The sequence below is a fragment of the Macrobrachium nipponense genome, chromosome 2 (assembly GCF_015104395.2).
Source record: "Macrobrachium nipponense isolate FS-2020 chromosome 2, ASM1510439v2, whole genome shotgun sequence".
NCBI lineage: Eukaryota > Metazoa > Arthropoda > Malacostraca > Decapoda > Palaemonidae > Macrobrachium > Macrobrachium nipponense.
The window spans coordinates 80,543,065-80,555,298 of record NC_087201.1 but is presented as its reverse complement, the minus strand read 5'-3'; the positions used below and the strand labels follow the sequence as shown (position 1 = coordinate 80,555,298).

General features: G+C 43.2%; 1 protein-coding gene across 3 annotated transcripts in view; it reads right to left on the bottom strand.

Moving 5' to 3' along the window:
- The window catches only part of LOC135220711 (uncharacterized), a 181,981-nt gene that overhangs the window by 68,526 nt on the left and 101,221 nt on the right, over positions 1-12,234 (bottom strand). The window lies entirely within an intron of this gene.

The window sequence follows — 12,234 nt, the reverse complement described above, 5'->3', positions numbered from 1 at the left end:
ACTTATTGTATTTTTCCTAACTATACAAACCTGAAGTCATTTACATAAGGAATTACTTTCAGCGTAACCAGGATTACGGCCATTAAATTCTTGAACAAGGTGGTTAGGCAGTAACTACTGTCTGGTAGGCAGGTAGGCCCGCCTGCCCAGATGTAAACACTCCACTTTGCCTTTCGGCCCTGGTTCAGATTGAGGGGTGGCATGAGGTGGGCATAAATGTACAGGACCTCAGGTTTATATAGTTAGGAAATATACAATTTACTTTCAAAAACTGTGATTTGTTCCTACATGATATACAAACCCTCGGTCCTTTACATAAGGAAGACTCACTGATTGGTGGGAGGAATGGGAGTGAGCCTCTAGAACTGACTGGAGTTCTACACACCCGGGGTATTCCTCCTTAAGAGCGAGGGGGAGTGCCCTGCCTCTGACAACTTGATAGGAGTATAAGAAGCTGCATGATCAAGAGTCAGACTTCTGGGCCTTTTCGAAATGAGTGAGGAATTGTAACTCATCCGAAAATGGGCTGGGAAGAATATTTTAGAGTTGGAGGCATTAATACAAAGTTCTGGGAAGGGTTTGCATTATTGCCAGCCTCCTTCCTCCCTTTTGCTAGAGGAAGGAGTGGGATTGCTTCTATGATTCTGATAAGAAAAATAGAAAGAAAGCTCGATGTGTAAGCTTACCGCATCAATCGCCCGACCAGCCAGTGTACGTTCGAGTCCTATCCTCAACCCAAAGGAAGAGGAGTAGAAGGATGAGATGGGGAAGGTGGAGAGCCAGTCACTCTCACCTCCTTCTTACTTCTATAACCTCACAACATAGACAAGATGCAACTTGTGTTCTTGAAGGAGCCAGGCAAGCAAACATAACCTGCAAGCATCCACCACCGGTCCAAGGACCTGTGGGCACACCTGAAGGAAGAGATATAAATATGGTCCCAATGAGACCTCATCTATCTTCTTGTCCAACACATTCTTCGGAGTGATGAAATGTACCCATCCACTGGATTATCCAACTGCAGAGAAGTCTCTCATGATCTCGTAAGACTCGGAGAAAGACGTGTCATCAGACACTTCTGAAATGGCAGTCTGCAGTGGATAAAGACACTGGCACTCAATGAAGGGTGTTGATCCTTCATAGGAAACAGCAACACACCAATAGGACTAAGTAATGAATGATCTGGATCAACCAATACAGAGCAGATCATAAAGGACTGGACTTGTCAACAGATACTGACTGATTGCGCTGTCACGCATCCCATTTGATATGAGACATAGTCACAACATGATACCAGCCTTTTGAAGGGCTATGCTGAGAATAACAATGCAAATCGTCTATCTTGTTCACCGATGATGTTAAGAGACGAGATGATGTTTCTCACGAGGCATGCGCACATCAGACGATAATCAATTGCTTTCTAGAGACTGAAGTCCCTGTGATGGCAAGACAAGTTTCTATATTACCAGTGAATGACTAAGGTGAATGTGGACCTACGTCTTCACAGTGAATTGAGAGAAGTAAACTCTCATGATTTTGATCATAGAAAGGTCCCGTCGATGACACCAACCAGTGAAGACTCCTTTAATCCCTGTTGTTTTACAGAGAACTGAAAAAGCTAATCCTCTATTTCATTGCTGCTCGATGAGAAAGTCGGAGTTTGCAATGAAAGCGGACAGTCTTTCAGTAGAGAAAACACAGGGATTGTACTGCCTGAAGAACTGCTTCTTGTGGGTTGGATCAGGGAGGAAGTTCTATCTACTTTGGAAGCAGAGCTAATCGGGCAGGGAACAGGCAAAGTCTTCCGTTATTCATTTACAATTCGGGATGAACAAAGAATAATTGAACACCTTACAAATTAGGAAATGTATAACAGAAGACAAAACTCAAATTGTCTGAAGAAAGTCATTCTATCATCGCAGCAGCCGATGGGTCTGGTGCGATGGAGCAGAAGACTAGGTTGCAGACTTCTGTTATACTGTGGAGTAAACAGAAAAATTATAACGAGTCTAATGATATATATCTCTGTCTGAAAATTCTCACAACAGTAAATGTGGTGCAGGAGAGATGGTCAATATGAAATTCCGATCCAACCAAATACCTAAGTCTGTGATTGCTGGGCAGAGAGATTCCAATTGGTAATTAATCCTCAACAGAGGAGAAACAATACCAAACCGAAAAGAATCTCGGAGAGCGAGCAGTACTGAGAACAGATCACTCGCTCGACTTGTCATACTGAGTTGCCAGGTAGTGCATTCCATAAAGGAATGCGTTCGGCTAGGACCTTCGAGCGTAAAAAAGACACTCTCGAGCATCTGCATCTCAACAAAAATGGGAGGGAGGAAAACCCTCTTGTTCGGTGATCTGCAAATGCTGTGGTGTTCTTAGGAAACAATACCACTAGTTATCTCAAAATCAAAACGACCAGTAACTCTTGGGAGACCCAAAAGGCTGTCCCGAGTTTCAGGTTAATTCAGAGAAGGTATATTTGTCTCGGTCACATACCAGAAGAATTAACTTACAGATATGTGACTACTTCTTGTACAATACAACTGATAACAGAAGCATGTCGCGAGAGAAATATAATAGTATCTTTGCAGGTTCCTGTAAATTGCACTCCAGCCTAATTCTTCTTCATTCGAGGGACAAGAATGACTGGAAGCAGACCTCCTTCATTCTCTAATGAGGAGAGCAAAGGTGAAGTTTCCCAAAGGAGACTTCTACGGTGATAACAGGATACCGAAGGCGATTAGTTCAAGCTGAACTGGTTGTTCCCAAAACAATAGCACTGGATAGGTGCTCAAACCCCTCGGTGCTATCCATCCTGAACAGATCGACGTAAGTTCAGTAGGATCCAAAGATTGAACCAAAAACATAGTCTCCTGGGTTCAAACTCTGAGGAGTAGACACCATAGAATACCTCTTATTTCCTTGTTCATTCTGGTATAACCAGGAAGTAGAAGGAAAAAAGAGAGGAGGATTGACTGTTCTTGCCCACTCTTCCCTGAAGTTGCGATGCTCTCACTCAGTTACACGAAGCGTTCATTATTACAACCATTCCGTTCACGTGAACGCGAGTGAAAGTTGACTGGAGTTAAAGGCAGTAAAAGCTGGTGAGAACTTGCCACGTCTTGCTATGCATCTATCTTCTCCGTGATTGAACCTCACGAAGAGGACTAGAAAGAGGACCTCCTATCTTCTTCAGATGCCTTGTCCCAAGGGACAGCGACGTCGATCTTGGCACCTGAAGAATAGCCATTCCTGGCTTTCACAGGTGGGTCTGAGCCACCAACGCGGCTCGGTCCCTTCTCTCACCCTGCGCCAATATCGTGATGGAGAGAAGACTACCTATCGCTGACTGTGCACGTATGACCCAACTTGGGGGTTGTACACTTGGACACACCCGTACACAGGTATACCCGACGCAGCCCCGGTTCCATGAGCGTCGCCCTTGGAACCAGACAGGAGAGTGAACCTGGGTTCGAGCTCCTGGGGCTCCATAAATACTATATTTTGTGGATAGCATCCAGGTTCCCGCTCTGGAAGGAGCAGGTGAGCTGAAGAGACAATCAATTACTTCCTCTCCATGGGAAGGATGCAGACCCTTAGAAGCCTCAAAGCGAGACTTTGTAAGGGGCGGAGAATATCTTCCTCTTCCGAGGACGTGGAACCCCTTTGAAGAGGTAGGTTAGGAGGCATTAGATGACGAAGATGAAAGACAATGACCTCGTGAAAGCTTGTTGCAACACGGGAAGGGAGGGTGCTATATCCTGGCAAGGAACAGCACCGATCAAGTGCAGAAAGTTCGATCGTTAGAGCCAAGCACTCAGATCAGCAGAGATGTCTGGTCGAGCTGAGCCGAATCGAGCGAGCTGAGCAGATTACCACTACATAATTATGAGTGGTAATCGTCAATGAAGAACTATCACTTCTTCCCAATTAATTGTTCTCATTCAAGGCCGAAGCCCCAAAAGAAGAAGAGGGATACTGCATCTGCTGTCCTACATGTTCGGACCCTAAGTTCCAATGCAAAAGGACAGTAGTTGACCATTTACCCATGCAGTTCCAAGCTCTACATAACTTCAAACTAGACTGAGGAGTGGACTCATCTGTACTGGTAAAGACTTGTCTCAACATCCAAGCACTCGTAATAATCAAACAAGCCTTGTCTCGCCCTGGTACTCAGAAATATGATGAAGCCGAGCACTTGGCGAGCGCCAATGAAACCAAGGGATCCAGGCGCTCATCGAAGACTCCCAATTATTGTAATAATCATTGGGAATGCCCATTGCCTGACTGTTTGGAAATATGAGAACCAAACAACTCTGCAAACACTAGAAATTCCAAGAAATTTAATGGCTTAGTGAGACTCCCGATTTTCGAAATAACATTTACCGGGAATATCTGTCACGCGCGAGTTTTTGGAAATTAAAGAAAAACCATAACACTCTGAGGATGCCAGAAATTCCAAGTAATTTGAGTATTCAACAAGATTCCTGAGTATTTTAGCAACAACCATCAGGAATTCTTGTCTCACCCAAGTGTTTGCAGATCACAGAAGACCAAAACACTCAGAAAGTGCTAGAAATTCCAAAGAATTTCAAGCGCTTGGCAAGACCCCCGAATTTCATCAAACGATCATCGGGGTGGGGCACCTCCTCGACTCCCATAGAGATTGAGAAGGAACGGGCATAAATACCAGTCCTAAATGCTTGGAATGAGACTACGTACAATACAATCAAGGCTCCCAAAATGCAAGAACCCATAGGAGACTGCGAATTGAAATCCGTCCAAAGGACAGAAAAAACCATGGAGTCATAATCTCCAGTTTTGACATATCCTTCCTCAACGACATGAACGAACATCCAGTAGGACCCTAAGGTCCTTCCAGGAACATAGTCCCCCGACGCTGAATCCTACGGCGAGCACTCTGCAGAATCCCTCCTATTCACCTTGCCCCTCCTGGTGTAGCCATAGGAAGTAGAGGGAATAGGTAAGGAAAACTGGACGAGTCATGGGCAGCCATCAACCTGCAGTGATGGCTGCGATGTGAGTCTAGGAAAGAGTTATTGTCTGGAGAAAACGCTTTCCTGAAGAAGGTTATGAAACTTTTACACAGCTGGTGAAATGTTTGCCTCAACCGGGACCGGTTGGTCACGCAAATGTGACCGTCGTCTGGGTGGGGCTATGCATGCACCTGACCGGAGAGAGCCGGTACAGTCCTCTGAAGTGTCTAAGTCCTCGTCGAGGCTGAAACCTCTCAAGAGGGCCAAAGGGTGAGTCCCTACCGGTCTCTGTGTGCATGGTCCCGCAAGACCCTCACGTCAACCCTGGAAACCAAGCAATCACTGCGAGAGCAATCACCGGCAAGGCACGAGTCACCTAAGAGACTCGCTCCTTTCTGCCACTCTGTGCCCAAGTCGTGACGGTGAGCAGACTCAGCGTCACCAACTCTGGATGCACACGAATCCAAAGATTCATGTGCGCTTGGGGACTAACGAACAAGCACTCGACATGGAACTAATCTTAGGGCAGAACCTCTAGGACTAGCAGCAGAGGTGTGAACCAAAGTTTGCGCTTCTACGGCTCCCGACACGCTAGGCCCTGGGGACAGCGTGACTGTTCCCGTTCCTGAAGGCCAGCGAAAGATGCAACTGCCTCCTCAGTTTGAGGAGGCAGACCCTTAGAAGTCCCTAGACGAGACTTCTTAGGGGGGAGACTACCTTCTCTTTCTTCAGCAGGGAGGAGGCTGATGAAAAATATGATGATTCCGAAGAGGAAGACGACGACACTTGACGAGCTATCTTCCTCTTCAACTTCCTCCAAATTTTGCAAGATTAATAATCACAGGACAGCAGCGAAGGCTTTGTCCAGTGACAAACTCCAGGATAGCAGTAGTAAAGGAATATGTTTCCCAGCAGAGGAACAGTACACACTCAAGGACCAATATCACAGCATGCTACTAGTTACAAGTACAATTCCAAGGTTAGGATAACCAACATGAAGAGATATCCAACCATCTACTGTTGTAATCACTATCACCACCATTAGCCTGGGAAAGAAAGAAAATATGATTTAAAATAATGAGGATACTACTATTGCAACGCCCTCCGAAATGAGAGATCCCCCAAACACCAACATCCCCTCCTCCATCTTCATTGATAGTTAGTGAAAGGGCAAAGGAGAAGAGGAATTACCAGAAGAAAGAAAGGACAAACTTCCAAAGTTTCCCTCGGTAATTCCCAAAGTGTAAGTGTAAATTTTGGGTGAATACATGTCTCGTCCTAACATTAAAGGGCAAAAATATTTACTAATAAAGATGTTGGCATACACTTGCTGCCGACCCCTAACACAAAGTAGAAAGGTGGCTATCAATGCTATCACAAAGAGTGGGTTTGCATATCAATGATTAATAATTAATACCAAACACAGTATACAGTGGTCCCCCCGTATTCGCAGGGGATGCATACCAAACGGCTCCCCCGTGAACAGTTAGAACCTGTGAATAGTTGGAACCCCTGCAAAAATTCTTAAAACCTTCTATTTGGTTAGTTAAAACTAAAAAAAACACTAAAATTTTAATTGTTTTTTTTCATAGTTTTATCACAAAAAGTGCATTTTATGGTGAAATTGGTAAAAAACCAGGAATTTGTGAATATTTTTCATAGAAACATACAGTGGTACCTCAACATGTGAAAGGCTCAACTTAGGAAAAATTCGAATTACGAAAGCAAATACAAAGATTTTTGTGGCTCTACATACAAAAATTGTTCAGGATACGAAAGGTTGTTGCTGTAAAGTCCCGAGATTTGCCAGAACCACCGATAACAATTATAAAACTCGCGCGCCGCCAACTGAGTAGACTCGCCCCCATCCTCCCGCTCTCCCATTGGTTCCTGATGCTAGTCACTACCATAAGATCCTGCTCTCCTATTGGTCAGCATCTCTTCCATCGTGCATCTACGTAGCGGCGTTCTTCTCCGGCCACTCGGTAGCAGCATCGTTTCCATACGCACGCCGAATTCGTTTGTTCTATATGATTTCGTTTACCAAAGTAAATTCGTTAGTGATTTCGTTGTAGTACTACTTTATTGTGTTGTTTGAGAACTTTAGTACATACGTATACAACATAACTTAATTACGTATAGTATATACGTAGTAATGGGTCCCAAGAAAGTTGAAGTTCACGGAAAGAAGAGGATGCTTTCTTTGGAGACAAAAATGGAGATTATCAAGAAGTATGAAGCTGGCATGCGGTTGAGTGTGATCACTAAGGAATATGGCCGAAATCCGTCAACAATAGGCACCATCCTTAAGCAGAAGGAAGCCATCAAAGCAGCTACACCTTCCAAGGGCAAGGCTATTTTGTCTAGCAAGAGGAGCCACATGCACGATGAGATGGAAAGGATGCTTCTTGTCAGGATAAAAAACAAAGAAATCGCTGGCGATATGATAACCGAGACGGCAAACTGCCACAAGGCCAGCGCTATTTTTGGCGATTTGATTGCCCAGGCCAGAGACGACGGAGGAGAAGGAACATCGATGCCAACCCCAGACTTCAAGGCTTCTCATGGGTGGTTTGAAAAATTCCGGAAACGGACTGGCATCCATTCAGTGGTGCGGCATGGGGAGGCGGCCAGCTCGGACACGCAGGAAGAGAAGAAGCTACCCAGGCATAAGACTATGAAAGACAGGCTCACGCTCGCACTTTGTTCGAACGCCAGTGGGGATGGCAAGGTGAAGCCCCCACTTGTCTATCATTCGGAGACTCATCGAGCCTTCAAGGCCCACAAAGTGCTAAAGGAGAAGCTTCCAGTGATGTGGAGGGCTAATGTGAAAGCCTGGGTAACGAGACTTTTGTTCACCGAGTGGGTAAATCTGTGTTTCGGCCCGACAGTGAAGAAATTCTTGGAAGAGAAGCACCTCCCTCTGAAGTGGTGTCTTCTGTTGTTGGCCAATGCCACTGCTCAGCCTCCTGGCCTTGAGGAAGATATCCTAGCGGAGTATTCTTTTATCTAAGTTCTTTATCTTCCCCCTAACACCACCCCTCTCCTCCAGCCCATGGACCAGCAAGTGATATCGAACTTCAAGAAGCTGTATACGAAACATCTTTTCAAGAGATGTTTCGACATCACCAATACCACAAAGCTCACCTTGCGTGAATTTTGGAAGGAGCATTTCGATGTTGTGATATGCATCCGACTCATTGATCAAGCTTGGCAAGATGTTTCAAGGCGAACCTTGAATTCTTCTTGGAGGAAACTCTAGCCTGATGCTGTATCCGCCCGAGACTTCGAGGGATTCGATGTGGGCGAAGCTGGTGCAGATTTAGGAACAGTTGACAATCCTGAAACTCTTTTGCAACCAGATCTTGACGAGATTGTTGCACTCGGCAAGTCCATGGGGCTGGTCGTCGATGAGGACGACTTCAATGACCTTCTCGAGGAGCACCAAGAGGAGCTGACAACGGATAACCTGAAGGAGTTGGAGGCCATGCAACACAATGTCGTTCAAGAAGAGTTCTCTGGCAGCGGCGAGGAGGACGACCCTACGACAGTGGCAGAAATCAAGGATGCTCTACTGCTTTTCATAAGGTGCAATCATTTGTAGAAAAGAGACACCCCGAAAAGGCTTACACAGGTCATATGCTTGCAGTTCGATGATGTTTGCCCGAGTCATTTCAAGAACACTGTGAACAGTAGGCAGAAGCAGTCTTCCTTGGATAATTATTTTTTAAAGAGGCCTTTAGTAGGAGTAAGCAAATAGGAAGATCCAATTGATACTACGAAAAAACAGAAAGTTGAAAGAGGTGAAGAAATTGAAATTTTGTAAAAAACGTTAAGTATAAAAAAGTACAAAAGAAATGTAAAATAAAAAAAGAAAAAAAAAATTTAATTTTAAGTTTTTTGTAAAGTTAATTGTTACGGTTTTGTTAATGTGTTTTGTAAAGTTTAGTCTATGTTTCCTGACATTTTTTAATGTGTTTCGTAAAGTTATGTGTACGTACTATAACACGTTTTCTGCCGTTTGTCCCCCTCCTCTGTCGCCACTTTCGAAGATAGCCTCACTTGAAAGGTAAGGTTCCACATTTTACTACATATGTATGTATGTATATACAGTATTTCTCGTATATCATGTACACTAATACACTTTATTTACAGGTACTATGTAGTACATATTAGTAGTACGTATTAACTTATGTATTGAATGGTCCAAATTGTTGTATTTCATTGTTTATTGGTCAATTTAGCTTTATTATAAAGTTTACTGGGGTGTTTTTGTAGGGCTTGGAACAAATTAGGCATTTTACATGTATATAAAATGCCTACGAAGGCCGCCTCGGAACGGATTAATTTCGTATGTCGAGGTACCACTGTACCGAGAATAGGCAAAGTTTCCGCAAATAATGTGGGGGAAATGTTCCAGAGAGAAATCTGCGAATGTGTGAGTCTGCAGACCCAGAGAATGCGAATATGGGGGCCCACTGTATACATATTTATTGAAAATAAAAAATGAAAGATCCCACCGGGAAAATGATCAACAGCTAGTCAGCAAGAGCTCACAAACATACGTCTTTTTTAGAAGACGGCCGAAAGCAAAGTGGAGTGTTTACATCTGGGCAGGCGGGCTTATCCGCCTACCAGGGTGTAGTTACTGCATAATCACCTTGTTCAAGAATTTAACAGCCGTAATTCCAGCTACGTTGAAAGTAATTCCTTATGTAAAGGACCGAGGGTTTGTATTTTGTGTAGGAACAGAGGGTTTGTATATATTGCATAGGAACAATCTTCAATTTTACATTGTTACGGCCTCTGAGAGAGGTCCGCTTCAGGTTCGATTTGAAATAAATAAAAAAAAATATTTCAACACCAACAGTTGAAACTGGGGATACGAATATAGAAAGAAACACTAACACAACAAAGGTTTATTTACAAGCTTACTAACATAGGTAAATGCAGGATGGTATCTCCTATTTACATAAAAAAATTAGAATCTTACACTGCATGAACTGGGGGAACAACAAGGTAATTCAAATACTTGCTAGTTAGTTTTGCGACTCGAAGCAATGGCTTCACAAAAGGAGAACGGCGATTGCAGACGTCCTCTTGACTCCGTATTGCAGAAAATAATGTCTACTCTTGATACTTGGAAGGCAGGAACTCTCCAAAACCTCTAGGACATTTTCTTCTCTGAAATCTGCTCAACATCGAGATAACTCGGTCATCCACTCCTGAAGACGACTAGACCAAAATCCAACCAACTCTCGAGCAACTTTTCCTCTGATCCTTTGTCGGTCCCTTTTTCTCTTATCTCTCTCGGATGATCTCTGCTGCTGCTGATCTCTCACTGATAATCTGATCTGTGGCTCTTACTGAGGATATCTCTCTGTGACTAACTGGTGATCTCTCTCTCTCTCACGATCTCTGCTTTCTCCTACTTCGACCGTCGTATTTATACGGCGAACGTCACAGGCTCCTGAGATTACTAGAACTACTTAGAAGACTCTCGACGGAATATTGCATCATATTTCGCTGCGTTTCTCCCGACACTTAGGCGCGTGTAGCGCTCCACAACACGCCTGACGATTCCAGTACAACCGCGAGAACAGGCGCCTCCAACACGGGCGCGAAAGCCTCCTTATTGCAGAATTTCTTGAAGATGCGTTTTCCTTTCCTTTATCTTCCTTTCCTATAAAGCAATTACCATCACATGCCCCCCCCCAAAAGAGAAAAAAAATTAAATCAACTGATTTTATTTTTTTTTTAAAGAAACAAGAATCAAACAGTGGGGAAACAATTCCGCATAAAGTTTTAATCCAGTCAAACACGCACGCTTCTCCACTCACACTCACTCGTGCGATAACAGAAAACGGTTATTAGGCTACTCATTCTGAAAACTCTAGAGAGGCTATCTGCTATAACATTATCCTTCTCTTACTTTTTCTGTTTTCTGAACTCTGCTCAAAACTTTGAAAGACTAAGACACCTTTTGCGTCTTTCTCAAAACTAATCTCTCTTTCTGGGACACAATTACCAAGGGCACGAGCGGCGGCCAAGGTACGGGGCGTTCTTTATAATTCTGAAGCAAATTTACATTTATTGCCTTTGCTCTGCTCTTACCCACATTAATTCTATAATGTACATTTCCCCTCTCCTCTAACACTGAAAAAGGACCTTCGAAATTATAAGGTAAAGCGGAACCTTCTTTCTGTACTAAAAATTTATCTCTTACACACAAACTTCTCTCTTTTGCTCTAAGATCATGTTTTCCTTCAGTTCCCCCTTGACTTCCGTTCGGGCTTCCGTTTTCCTCCGCTAGTTGCCAACCATCTCTTAAATTGTTTTTATAATACTCAAGATTAGTTATGCAATCATCTCTACCCTTACTTCTTGCAAAGGTCCGAACATACATATTTATAAATACATTCTCAAAATCAGGACAGCTTAAAGCATACCTCTTCACATCATTTTTCACCTTAGGCCAAAAGTACGCCCTCCTAATACACTTGAAAGTATTATTTACTCCCAAATGTCCTTGCTCATCGTGTGCTAACTTCAAAACTAGCTCACGAAGCTTCTTAGGAACCACTAATTGTTCGGTGATTTCCCCTTTACTACCTGACTTCGGTCGAACTTAACGACACAAAACTTCGTCCTTTAAACAAAAAGTTTCCTTACACACATCATCGAGATCATCATCCAGCTCACATTCAAAAATTCGGGTTAGTGTCTCATCCTCTCTCTGCAACTTGACTAGCTCATCCTTATCCAAAATGTTAGAGCCTAATTCATCACCGTAACTAGAACTAGATGCGTTTTCCTTTCCTTTATCTTCCTTTGCTATAAAGCAATTACCATCACATACACCTCCCTGTATTGTTAGTCGTGTTCAACATCCACTCCTCTTTTAACTGTTTGGCATAGTCAATGGAAGTACAATATCTCTGCTGATATTAAGTACAGTTGCATCCTCTCAGGTGCATCAGCTGATCAGCTGCATTATGCCAGATGAGCACCATTTAAGCATTGTTTTTTTTCAAACACTGTATTATGTTATTACTTTCCATTTTTTGGATATAACTATTGTTTTCAAACATTACATCATGTTATTACATTCCATTTTTTGTTTTTGAGTTCTTTTGCCTGAGGTTACAATCAAGTACTTTCCACTATTTTACTCACTATTGTTTAAATTAAGTTGCCACCAATTATTAATTTATTTACTAAATGATTT